The sequence below is a fragment of the Anticarsia gemmatalis genome, chromosome 19, assembly GCF_050436995.1.
Source record: "Anticarsia gemmatalis isolate Benzon Research Colony breed Stoneville strain chromosome 19, ilAntGemm2 primary, whole genome shotgun sequence".
In the NCBI taxonomy this organism is placed as follows: Eukaryota; Metazoa; Arthropoda; class Insecta; order Lepidoptera; family Erebidae; genus Anticarsia; species Anticarsia gemmatalis.
In genome coordinates, this window is record NC_134763.1 from 10,002,663 (window position 1) to 10,016,652 (window position 13,990).

At 34.2% G+C, this 13,990-nt stretch overlaps 1 protein-coding gene across 1 annotated transcript in view; it reads left to right on the forward strand.

Annotated features, from left to right (window-relative positions):
- Positions 1-2,980: 2,980 nt before the first annotated feature.
- LOC142981097 (b(0,+)-type amino acid transporter 1-like) overlaps positions 2,981-13,990 on the forward strand; it is a 35,692-nt gene continuing 24,682 nt past the window's right edge. The window contains exon 1 of the mRNA XM_076126782.1: positions 2,981-3,134. The gene's annotated coding sequence lies outside the window, so the exon portion shown is untranslated. The remainder of the gene's footprint in view (positions 3,135-13,990) is intronic.

Genomic DNA, 13,990 nt, shown 5'->3' on the forward strand with positions numbered 1-13,990 from the left:
TATTTTTTATACACTTGGCAACATGGCTTTAGAGCTTACCATATCTCGACTTAGAAGACTGGTGAATCGATTGATTTAGAAACTAAATCTGATTTAGAAAGTAAATCTGATTTAGAAATTATATCGATTCACTTTTAATATATATGAGATAATTAATATGATATGTTAAAAATATAAATTTGGGTCTGAATTTAATGTTGTTTTCGGAGGAATTATAAAAAAAAGGAACACGTTGCTTTAACTTTTTATTAATTTCTTATCGCTACATTAAAATTAAATTTAACAATATAAATACAAGTTTTTCGGTCGTTTTTTTACAATTACAAGCCGATTTAAATTAAATAAATAAAGCGTCGCTAAGGTCCAGTAAATACAGCCGTCCCCGGTAGATGGCAGTAACTTGTTATGTGATATTATTGGCATAGCACGCACTGTTGAAAAATATTTTAATATTAGCATTTCTTATCAAACCAAGCAAATTCCACCCATTCGAGTCACATAAGGAAGTTCAAAGGCTTACCGTTGTTTTTGTATGAGACGGCTACAGTAGGTATTGTTATTCATTGACTTATTTTTAAAATGTGGTCATTATTTGTGGTCACATTAACGCCTACCGATATTATTTTTGAAAGTTAGTGTTGCTATAATAATGTACACAGGCGCTTATAGGACTGACTACTTTAGAAGCTGAATGTTTAGTATTTTGAAAACCCTTTGCTAATGGCTACCATGGGTATTTACCTGTGCCAGTACAAGAACACCCTGATTTTTTTAACACCCGGTGTGATTTAACGTTAAAAAATGAATAGGAATCTCAGATCACGTCATATAATAATCATCCACTGGTAAGAAATTATTAATTTGTAATATTATATTTGACAAACCTACATAAATATAACATAAAACAACATATAATACTTAGGTGTAATTAAGCCCGTTTGGAAGCAATCAAACCTTATGTAGGTACCAATACATAATAATATCATCAATCACCTCAATCAAGCATCACATACTCGATACCTTGAAATGCAGGTAAAACAGCCATTAATTGCGCTGATATAGGGTACCTTAATCGATCCAGTATTAAGTGTCAACACCCTCTCTCTCCCTACCTTGACCCTTTGACCCGAAGGTCAAAATATGACGAAACGACAGAATCCCTTTACGTCATTCCGTGCAGACGGAGAAAGTCACGCATAATAGAAATGACAATATTTACATAGACTTCAATTTATTTAGACAAGGAGTTGCCTACTGTATAACATTGTAGTAATCACTAAATTGTAATGGGTTATCTAATATACCTATTATGTCTGTGAGATTAGACCTATGATAAGATACTTCGTTAACTTCCACGTTCGACGGGAAATATTTAACACCACGTGGAAATTCATGCTTTACGTTAATATTATGCTTTCACGACTTAACTGCTAAACCTAGCTATGTATTAAGATTAGAAAGGGTACCTATTTAATTATATCCTGAAAAAGGAAATAAGGTCCATGTGGGAGGGACAACAAGAAAGCGCCCATGAGTCAAAAGGTTCTGTGTTCCTCAAAATTTGTAAGAATGTATTTTTTCTGTTAAATGGGAAAAACGTACAACAAAACTCGTAAAAAATAAATTGTCTCTGATGTAACTAAAGCCGGTCATTCGTCATTGATTCTTAATTAAATATATTATTATGTGAAAGGACCACCTACATATCTATAAATGGCTGAGTCATAATCTGTCCATTTCCATTAGATGGTTTACTATCTCTTTGACCTTAATATCTTAGGTCCCTACGCATATAGTAGAATCAAGATACAAACTAGACCTATCTAAGAAAAGTAATAGAAGTTAGATTACGATGAGATGGACATTTGAAATGAAACAAACGGCTGTAGAAAAAAGAAACAATTATTTTGAAAACCCCATTGATTTGATCCAAGACATAGATAAGAACACCACCAGAGTGCCTAGTTTCGGCACTTCAAAAATATATTTTATTTACGTCCCCGTAATCTCATTAACGACGTGTTATGTTAAATTGGGCGATAAATAACAAACTGTTATTTAAAAACAAAATTGTAAAAAATTGCTTCTTTGCGATCTTTCCCGCTATCAATTTCTGGAGTGCATTGCGTGAGGTATTGCGTCAGACGCTGGACCCCTGAAAAGTTTGCTATCGACCGGCAACCATGCCACCATAATAAGGAGAGTAAGTTATCCTGTAGCTGCACTTTTTACTAACTAAAATTATGTATAATGGCGTCATTATTTTAAAGGAAGGATAATAATAAAACAGTGTCAGCTGATGTTCGTTACAGCTTACAAATTTGTTTGGGAAAATGGCGCATTCAAAACACCTGTGCATATTTGGTTATTAACTATATTACAGTATTAAATTAGGAGCATACAATATGTGTTTTTTTATAATACTCGTACCTAAATTATTTTTTTATTTCTGCGAACCCTTCAATTAATATTAATAAAATGTCACTAAGCCTTACTAAATATCGTAAACGCTGACAAATAAATTACTTCGCTATTACAGTAATCATTTTATTTTGTAGCTGTTCTTATAACTTTAAATTACATATAAAATACCTATATGATTTTATTCATAACACAAAACCTTCACAAAACGCATAAAATTAATATCGCTAGCCAATCGGTGTTGACTCATACAACTCCCAGAGGAAATTATGAAATGCCAGTTCACGATCGAAACAAAGAGCGTAGAGTAGGTAACAAGTAAACATAATGAATTAATTCATTTAGCGTTCCATTTAATTACCGAGAAAGAACACAACCATTACAAACATTACCTACTTAGAAATATTAAACCTATTATAATTAAAACAAAGTCGACATAAGCACTTAATGAGCGCGCCATTAAATAGTCATAAACAATCGTGTTCGAAATTCGTACGAAAAATTATTCGTAATGATGCGCTTATCTTTTTAAACTTTTTTTCGTGTTATCAAGGCATCCCTGTATAAGATAACTCTGAATGGTATTATTCAGCCAGTATTTGTACAGAAGTGGGCAAGGACTGACGTCGCGTGTGATTGTGAACAGTGCTCTTTCGTCTCGCGAGACGATAGTGCGGAGATTTGAATAAACCTTGTACTCATATACAAATAAGGTAAGATTTTTAAATATTTTATGAAGATTAAATGAGAAAATTCCCCAGCTTTATTAGTATTTCTACAATCTGTAATTGATTCATTTTATGGCACTAAACTACAGCTAAAAACTATACAATTATCGTGGTATTACATTATTTTAAATAAACATTAATTAACGTTCGTGCAAAATATATAAAATGGGTACCTAATTAAATAAACAGATCGACGCGACGGTTTAGTAAGAATTTGTTGATATTTTAAATAACAATAAAAATGTTAGCACTATTAGTTACTGTTAAATAATTTTACTTACTATAATTTGTGTGACATGCGTGATTTTCAAATAACACAGTCTTTTGATGCTAAGTTCCGCGAATTAACATTTTATCAATAGAGCTAAAGCGATAATATTCACAATGCGTAGCGTTTTTGTTGATTACAAATCTATAAACATTAAGAATGTTTATAACAAGACCTGTACCTAGTTTTCAATGGGAATTTAATTCGCCTTTTGTATCGCTAACATTTTAAGTACTATTTTTGACTGACGTTACATAGGTGCAGTACATGATAATGAAGTTAAACTCTAATTTATTCTTTGTACCTGGCGATAACTAGATAATTAATAATTAAACAAGCTTCGAATAAGCGTTTCTTAAACATAACGAGACGTTAATTACTAATTTAAACACCAGTTAGATACGACGCATTACATTACTTTTTTCAGAAATTAATTTGCCTTAGGCCTAATATTGTTGGCAAAAATATTTCGTATAAAACGTGTAGGTGTGTTATCATTTAGGTCAAAAATTGACACTTTTAACGATAAAAAGATATGACGGAAAAGATAATATTATCAGTGCCTTCATAAACAAAAAAAAAGATCGACCGTAGATCGACCGTGTCTCATAGTCCATTATTTCTTTCGATCAAAAAAAAATTTCAAAAAAAATACTGGGTATATCGAATAAAATGTTAATTATTTTTTTGTTTACTGTTGCTTTCTTTCAGCTGTAAAATAAACTCAATATCTTAATGGTTAATTAATGAAAATGTCTGAGTATTCCACTATCAAGTGACGTGATAATAATATAACTAAGCTAAAGTAGTGACTGCGCATTTATCGGTATGTAGTATAATAGTAGGTTCGGGTTCGATTCCTGAGTCGGACAGAGTACTATTGGGCTTTTCAAGTTTTTATTAGAATATTTCACAATAATAACCCGGAGCTTGGTAACCCGATAAATGGCAATAGGCTCGCTCCCTATTACAGAGTACCTACTGACATTATTAATTACAAAAAGTGATGAATGAAACACCTCTACCTTCGAGTATAACAGGCATGATATTATTGTATGTAAAATATTAAACTTGTACAAACGTAGGTGTAACATTGTTTACATTTCAACTGCGTTCATTGGCATTGCAAATATGCAGCGTGCATACCTGTGTTTATTTATTAGTTTTAACTTGGACAAATGTAGGTTATCTTGATGGAAGTGACTTCTGCTATAGTAAATACGTGTACCTATATTTAGTGAGATTCTGTACCTTCACAAACAGCCAGAGTAGGTACGTAAAAACGTGTGTAGTATACGTATTCTGTACGATGCCATAAACAAATATCCTAAGTACACTGTTTCCAGCCAGTTCGTGAATGTCCACTAATGAGTCAATAAAAGAACGAGAATTTGTAAAAAAAAACAGAAATATTGTAAGAATCATTATTCATAAACTTTTCCCGACCTTTATTGTAGTCGAAAAAGTTATTGTTTTAAAAGTCTTTAAAAACTTATTGACTTATTAGGAAAATTAATACTAACTTTGGTGGTAGAGTCAGTAATTACTTAGTCAATGTTTGTCCTAAAACCGTCCTTGTAATTGGTTTTTCGAAGAATTTGGCCACCTACCCCTACCTCTATTTAACCTAGGTACCTATTTAGTTTGAGGAAAATATTGATCACATGTTTCTAAAGTGCGTAAGTCAGGTATTTCTGGAATCCCATTCATTCACTACTTATTCCAATATTTTAGGTAGAGCAACCAAATGACACATTGAAAATAATAGTCACCTGACTTCTCTTATAGGTAATTTTAATTAAGGAGGAATAAGAGTTCGAATTATTAATTATTATGGTGACACAGACACAAACATTCATAGGTACCTAGAAATAACAAGTTACGCACTCTGACTTTAGGAATAGTAGGGCAAGTAGAATTCCCAATATTGGTTTTTAATTCCTTAACATCCCCAAATTATAATTCAAAACATAATACTAAGTAGCCGTAACCATCATTCTAAAGTTTCAAACCATTTCTAAAAAAAACATCATGGGATTAAACGACTATCCCGTGTTCAATCTGGTTCAAAACCGGAGACTGACATGTTTGAATTATCCAAAATTCTTCCATAAGAAAGAGAGAACGCTATACAAATCCCATAGCTCTATCCCTTTCTTACACAAGAATTTGTATCGTTTTAAAGCATGTGTGAGTGCGGGCCGTCACCCTTTTATTGAAGCCTTAGATTTGCTCGGCATGACGTCTACGCGCGTCGCTTGGCGCCCGACAGGGTTTAGTTCTAACAATACTCTATGTTTGAAACTCGTGTCTCGTGCCCAGTTATGTAAATATTATCTAGTTTACTGATAAATACTTGAATTAAGTGAATGATATAAGCATAGGACGTTTTTCTATTGAAATGCCCTAGGTCAGCGAGCACAAATAAAAAAAAATCTAATGATTACTTTAGTTTTAAATTGACCGCTATTCACTTTATTATTTATCCAGTTTTAAAGACTGAACCCACCGGGTAGGAACTCTATTATTTCTCTATTTCGGCTAGAATCAAGTCTTGAACTATAAGCTAGAGTATTCTCAATAAAGAAATTATTAAGTTTTTAAATTCCACTAACAATCAAAACATGTCTGTTTTTAAGCTGAGTTACTTAACAGACCGTATTACTTAATTATTGCACGGTTTGCGTTCTTACGCAACATACACGTACTCTACTTAGTTTCATTGCAAGCATAAAGTCGAGTGCACCCAATATATGTATATTAATTGTACTATAATTTAAAAGAAGTATAGATTAGTGCGCAAAAAGGTACACACACGATAAAAAATGTTATAGCCGTTTAAGTATAAATAAAGTATAATATTATGCAGGTACAAAATAAATACCTTACAAAAAAGTATATTTCCGTTTCGCCCAAACTAAAGTTATTTAATTAAGCCTTCTGCCTGCTTCTGCACCCTTTGCCACGACTGAATGAACTGTTGCAAGGCTGAATCGACCTTGTCTTTATCATACCACGTGAGGGAAGACGGCGTTTAGCTCAAAAACCTCTAAATATGCGACTATTTATCTACAGAATGTCTATAAAATCAAGCTAAACTCACTGATTCTTAACTGGTGGCTTGCCAAAGGGTCATTAAAATAAATGAAAGTTAATGAAAAAGGGATTTAATAGCCAAGGCAAGTAATTGCAAACAGCCAGTGACTTCATGGTAGGGGGTGAGTATTGACTTTCACAGGCCAGTCTATGATGTCATAGATATATCTATTTATATTCTAGCAGATAGAGTGCCTTGTCAACTCGGGCGTGGTTTTGTATGGGGTGATTTAGTGAGGAAATTGAATTAATGTGTGTAGGAAGTAGATTTCAGGTATAGGTGATTGATTTAAGAGGAAATTTTGAGTTTTCATTGGAAATAACATTTGATGGGCTGCAGATTTGATACTGGTAGTCGGTTTTTAAATGGTATTGACATATGATTCTTTTCTATCTCTACCTATTGGAGTGTTTCAATCTAAAATCAATTCTGTCTCCCTTATAAATTCTAATTGAATAATTTATAGATATTAGTGCCTATTTTATAAAGCTTTTATGAGAACACTGCTGCCATAGATATCTGAATACAAAATACTATAATATTCAGATTTTTGTGACTACTGCACTGAACATTTCAAATACTCGTTGAGTATGAGTACTTATTGGGAATTTTCAGTGGGGTATCTAATGTCTAGACTGGCTAGACATGTCTGAGACGAAAATTTGTCTACACTATAAACATTACTACCGAGTACCGACTTACTCTTTCTCAAAAGTAAACAAACCAAAAAACTAATTACGTATTCAAAATTTCGCAGCATTAACGAAATAGTATATTTAATATGTTTATATCAGTCAAGGTTGTTAGGTGCGCAGTTTTTAATCTTTATACCGTATTGTAACACGTGCATACGGAAAATAAATAAAATATTATATTTTATCGATAACAGCTCACCGTATGGGTTTAACCTTTATTGTAAGGATGGATCGGAATAGTGAATGTTCGAAAGACAAGGTCGAGAAACAACCATGTGGAAAAAGAATATTTCTACTCAAATTACACAAAACTAAAATGTATTTTTTAACCCGTTTCTGCTACTACCGCTGGGTATGAGTCTCTTCCCGAACGAGGGAGAGGTTAGGCTTTGAGTCCACCACGTGCTGTTGGGGACTTAATGTATTAAAACTACCATATAAATTATTTATTTTTGTATGCTGTTGAGCCTTTTTTTACTGTGTGTATGAATAATTGTTACAATCGGAACTTTAAGTTGCTGAACTACTGAACCAAGTACGATTGGTATAACCAAGATTTCTACGTTGAACATTATTTTACTTAGATCGGGGTGTAAAAGCCAATAAACAGCCAAAATACACCGTTTAACAACATGACGTCACATGAAGTCCAAGTCTAGATCTTACAATCGTGGGAATAAAAACCAGTCATAAATAATAATTATATTATATTATGTAAAAAAATAATAAATAACTGCATCGTATGAGGTCATAGCAACATGTGGTGTTTACATTGAGTTCAAGATCACGACAGCTGATGGAATTCTAATTTATGTTTCCATTTTCCAATACCTTTAATAATAACAGATTGACATTCAAGTACTTTTTGCCATATACTTTGGTGTATTATGAATGTTGCACATTATCAAGGATGTAACAAAGAACCATTTTAGTACTCCAAAGTTCATTCGACGACAGTAGCAAACCGAGTTTAAGCGTTTCTAAAACCGCAAAAGAAAGCCTTTCATGGAGAAAAAAAAACAAGTTTTAATGAAATTTACTACAGAGATACTTAGTTTTATAACCTGCCACCTGGAAAAACATTATAGGGCAGAGCACTATTAGTTTCCCTAAATACGACCGTGCGGTAGAAGTCGCGAGCAAAGATGATATCTATTAAACTACTTAGAAACAGTATATCTAACCTTGTATTTTTCTACAAAAAAATGTAGAAAATTTTTCATATCTTTCACAATTAGACCAAATCTTATCTCTATAATACTAGTTGAAGGCTATCCAAATACCACACTAAATTTGACATAATTAAAATATGAATATTTTATATGCTAGTGTTAAAATATTATTTAGATAGAGTGGTGTCAATGACCTTATTATGGTGGCTGATTCAGATTCAATTCAGGCATAATTGAATCAAAGATGACATTGATCACTGGCGTGAACTACACGGTTATACACATATTATTATGTGATTGTTAAAGAGACCCTTAACCATGATCAACTATCCACCATGGCATGCCCAGGGTCGCACTTAAAATATTGCGAGTAGAACTTTCAGACATCGGGAAATCTCATTTAAAATTAGCGCTTCCAAACACAGGCTTCTAATGTTGATGTTTTGATATTTATTTCTGTTTAAAATTAAGTTTACATATTTAAAGAACTTCGTGATTTATTAAATCCCAAGAATCCTTTTGCCTTTAAAAAAGAATTATCTCATACTTCATGTTTACCGTTCTCGAGTACACTTGACCTGCCAGTAATTGCCATAATTACATAAACACGATATTGAACGTCGATATTGGTGATAATTTATCTCTTACACTTTTTATAGGGGGTCGATTTATTGTACTGTTATCAGTATTATTATCTTGTTTGGTGTAAACAATGTTTTATTTGTGAACTTATATTGTAACATATGATGCTGGTACACGACTGTACAAAGTGACTTGCTCTGCGGATAGCTTGGTCTCGGTTTTCAACCATTGGAGAACCAAAACATCTATTCATTAACCTCTTTTAGCACAAAATAAGACACATTTTGACTGAAATTTTCTTTCTCTTAAAACGATCTTATAATAATACTGAAGTTTAAAGTTTATATCACCCTCTACAAACATTATTCTCAGAATAAACCAAAACAAAAGAGCCTTATACAGGTCACTGACACGCATTTCCATGTCTAGTAAACTCTAGACTGGAAGGCGACCCCAACACACTTGGCAAAATGCCCGCTATAAATACGTTTGTTTACCAGCTAAATATAACCAGAGTATAAATGAACTGTAATATGCAATTTCGGTATTTCCCCAGAACAGGAAAACTTGGTTCTTTCTACATAAAATGCATTTTTCATCGCCTTGGTCTATCTATATTTCTATCAGCTCTCATTTACACCGATCGGTAATCAATTTGTAGGTAAAGCAACTATTGTGGTGGACATTTTATAGATCGATCACCAATTTGTCGTAGTGCTTCAGAAGGCTATTAGACTGTATTTTAGCTTGCGTTGACCACGAGATTGCTTGTTATCGATCTTTAACGTTTTAGGATGACTACTAACCAAAACAAACAGCGAAAAACTATTATACTATTCGCACAATAGATACTGCAGACTATGAACACGTCAAATCATCGCCAATCGTATTTTTAGTCAAAACACAAAGTTCAACCAGGCTATCGTCCTTATCTCCATACATGAATATTATCACACAATAATTATAGCAATTGGCAATTAGTAACAATGTTTCATAATAAGCTTGAGTATTACGGTATTTAAAAAGATATCAAATCTCGATAAAAATCGTAGACGTTATTTGACTGCAAACATAATATAGTATCGTTATCACCATAGCCTTACTGCCAACTTTTTTGAAGTCGGCTTAAGGCTCACTGGATGCAGCTGAAAACAAGTATTTTACATGGAGCGACTACATATCGGACCTCCAGTACCCATTAACAGTACCTACACGCAAACTAGCAGTTATTTTTGCCGTAACGGACGTGTTACTTGTGCTCTCCGGTTATAAATCATATTTCGCGTTGTTATATAGTCTTATCCAGTCAGTTTTCGATAATCATTACAACAACATTATTACTAAAGGGATTACTCAGTGAACACTCGTTAAAAAACAGTGAAATTCATCAATAAAACTAAATAACTAATACCAAAGTTCGTTAAGTGCATGTGCAACAAGTGGACGTTTGAACAGTGACAATAAGTGGTTGACCTTGAAAACCAAAGACCAGCCGACGACCGTTGAGTGCATATCTCTACAAACGGCAAGCGCCTGCCCAATTCGCAGCGAAGATTACTGTGTTTGTGACTCAGTGTCATAAGTGTGGCGGAACTATCCAACGGTTGAGGGTTCGAACCCGCGTCGATTATTGCTCTTTTTGTGATTTGTTTCGAGTCCTTTTCAACTTTATCAAATCATTCCAAATTCCAATGTCCAAAGCAACAAGATCACCGCCAAACCAAAATGTTCCGACGAGATCCGAATCGGACATACAAAAACTATTAGCTGCAGAAGCTATAAGCCCTAGTAGTAACCCTGTGAACATTACGCAGAGAACAAAACGACGGTGTCCGTCAAATACAAGCGAGAATATCAACGACTACCTAACCGAATTTAAATACGAAATGAGGGACATGTTTCACCAACTAATCAGTCAACAAAATACACGCATGGACAAGTTAGAAAACCACATCATAGAGATAAAACAATCAAACAGTAAGATCGAAGAAACAAACACCGAAATAGAAAGATCAATGACATTTATCACCGATCAATTAACAAGTCTTGAAACTAAAATTTCTAGCCTAGAAACGGAAAGAAACTCCACTGCCTCTAAGTTAACGACACTTGAAGAAAAGCTGGAATCTTTTGATCGCACAATTATTAAAACTAGCCTAGAGCTACGTAATGTTCCAAAGAGACAAAATGAAACAAAGCAGATGCTGTATGATTCTTTGAAGGAGCTCTCTAAATGTCTGAACTACGACCTACAACTCTCAGACATTCGCGATGTCGTACGCCAATCCTCAAAGAAAGAAAGTACTTACTCTTCATTAACGGTGGAATTCAACAATACGCTTACCAAAAGTAACTTCATGGCAGCTGTTAAAAGCTACAATAAACAAAACGCAAGCAATAAATTGAACTCAACTTGCCTTGGCATATCACCAAACACCCCAGTATACATAGCGGAACAACTTACTGCATCCTCAAAGCGGCTTTTCTACTTAGTTCGGCAATTTGCTAAGGATAACAACTACAAATATAGCTGGACATCAAACGGGCGTATTATGTTGAAAAAGAGCTCGGACAGTCAGTCTGTCATAATTAAATCCGAGCAGCAACTTAAGCAATTGTCTGCTCGTGATTACGCATGACTAGTTAACTATAAGTTTAGTTTTATGAACCTAGTTTTAATTTACCTTGTTAAATTACATTCACTGTATCATAACTTCATTACCATACCATACAAAACACCCCACACAAATAACCAAAAGAAAAAATCTTACAAACTGAACCAGTTCTTACACACAGTACACACAATACAAATAATCACATATACTTCAACACAACAAACTACACATAAAATTCATTACCCCTACATATTATTACAATGTCACCAAAGATACTTTACGACTTGCCCCTTTCTAATTATAATAAAACAATTTTTTCATCACCTTGCGTATCCCCTACAAAATATTAAATTAATTAGCGTCTATAACCTTATTTTAAGCCGTCAACCAATAATAATATATTATTTTTTAACTAAAAATGGCTAACATTGATGACCTTATTGAAAATATAGATAATTTTTCTGTAACTGAAACATATACCTGTAGCGCAGAACAAACGGCAACGTATATTAAGCGGCCAAGTTCTTTTTTAAAAATTCTCACACAAAACATTCGGTCAATTAACTGTAATTACATGCACCTATTAACTTTACTTCACCGCATTGATGTCGACTGTGACATTTTAGTCTTGACAGAATGCTGGTTGCAATGCAATAGCAATGCCAACATCCCCCAAATAAACAACTACAGTGCGTATACGACCACTAAGCACTCAAACCAAAGCGATGGTGTAGTTGTTTACGTGAACTCGAACTTGTCAGTTGTGTGTGAAGAACCGGATTTTAACAAATCTGCATCGGGTTTAATTGTAAAGTTAAATAAAGACACGGCCATTGTTTGTATATACCGCTCACCATCAACCGACGACATAAAGACATTTCTAGATGCGCTGAATACTATACTTCCGTCCCTAATCAATTATAAGTCTGTAATTATCACAGGTGATATCAATATTGACATTAAAAACGAGTCCACAGATGCACGGGTGGAGTCATACCTTACCACTCTAGCCTACCATGGTTTTCTACCGGCATATACTCATCCAACAAGAGGTAATAATTGCTTGGATCACATCATTCTACGTACCAAGATAAAAAATATTACACTTATTTACGATTCTACGGTAACTGACCATTGTCCAACTTTACTCTGTATCACTATCAATGAAACCCGAGCAAAGCACTACAAAACATTTAACAGAATAGACTATGACGCACTCGACAAGTATATGCATAGTATAGACTTTTTCCCTTTCTACTCTATATTAAACCCGGATAGTGCAGTTGAAAGCTTCATAAAGTTAACCAAAAGCACCATTGAGAGATGTACTTCTATCATCAAAGTACCTGCAAATAAAAGAACTATCAAGCCCTGGATTACACCTGGACTTCTGCGATGTATACGAAACCGTGACTCATTGCATAAAAAATGCAAACAATCACCAGACAACCTCACACTCAATATTACCTATAGACGTTACAGAAATTATTGTACCAAGCTCTTAAAGAAATCAAAAAGACTTTTTGACACCAATGAACTTAATAAGGCTAGTCACAACCCTAAAAAGCTCTGGGACACCATACGTAAAGTAACAAATACTACCAAACAAAGACACTCACATAGTCAACTATTATCGATCTCTTCATCAGCTCACCAGTCTTGTAATGAAGTGAATCAGTACTTTGTAAATATCGGTAAGCAGCTGGCAGAGAACATCACAAACACACGCCAAACCATTACACCAGGCACGATATCCTTTTATACAACAAAATGTAATAGCTCTTTTGTTCTAGAACAAACAGATCCTGGTGAAGTCTATTCAATTATAAACTCTCTCAGGGTAAATACTGCTACTGGTTGCGATGGCATCTCTACAATGTTTCTTAGGCGCTATGCTGAGATTATTGCACCGGTCCTATGCCACATTTTCAACCTCTGTTTTGAAACTGGTTCCTTTCCTACTCCCTTCAAAAAAGCCATCATCCACCCCATTTACAAAAGTGGGGATAGAAGTCTTCCGAGCAACTATCGCCCTATAGCGGTCCTAAGTGCCTTGTCAAAAGTTCTTGAACGCCTAATTAACAAGCGATTAATCAAGTACCTTGAACACTTCAACCTACTTTCCCCACAACAATTTGGTTTCCGTAAAGACAAATCAACCGGCGATGCGGTCCATGAATTACTCAATTATATAGTGGATAACTTAAACACGCATAAAAAGGTATTAACGGTATTCTTGGACCTAGCGAAGGCCTTTGATACTGTGCCGATTCCTATCCTTCTACAGAAACTGGAAAATGTTGGTATTAGGAGCAAACCACTCGAGTTATTCAAGAGTTACCTCACGAACCGCTCTCAAACCCTCGTTATTGACAAACATAGCAGTGATGAACTTTCGATCCAATACGGTGT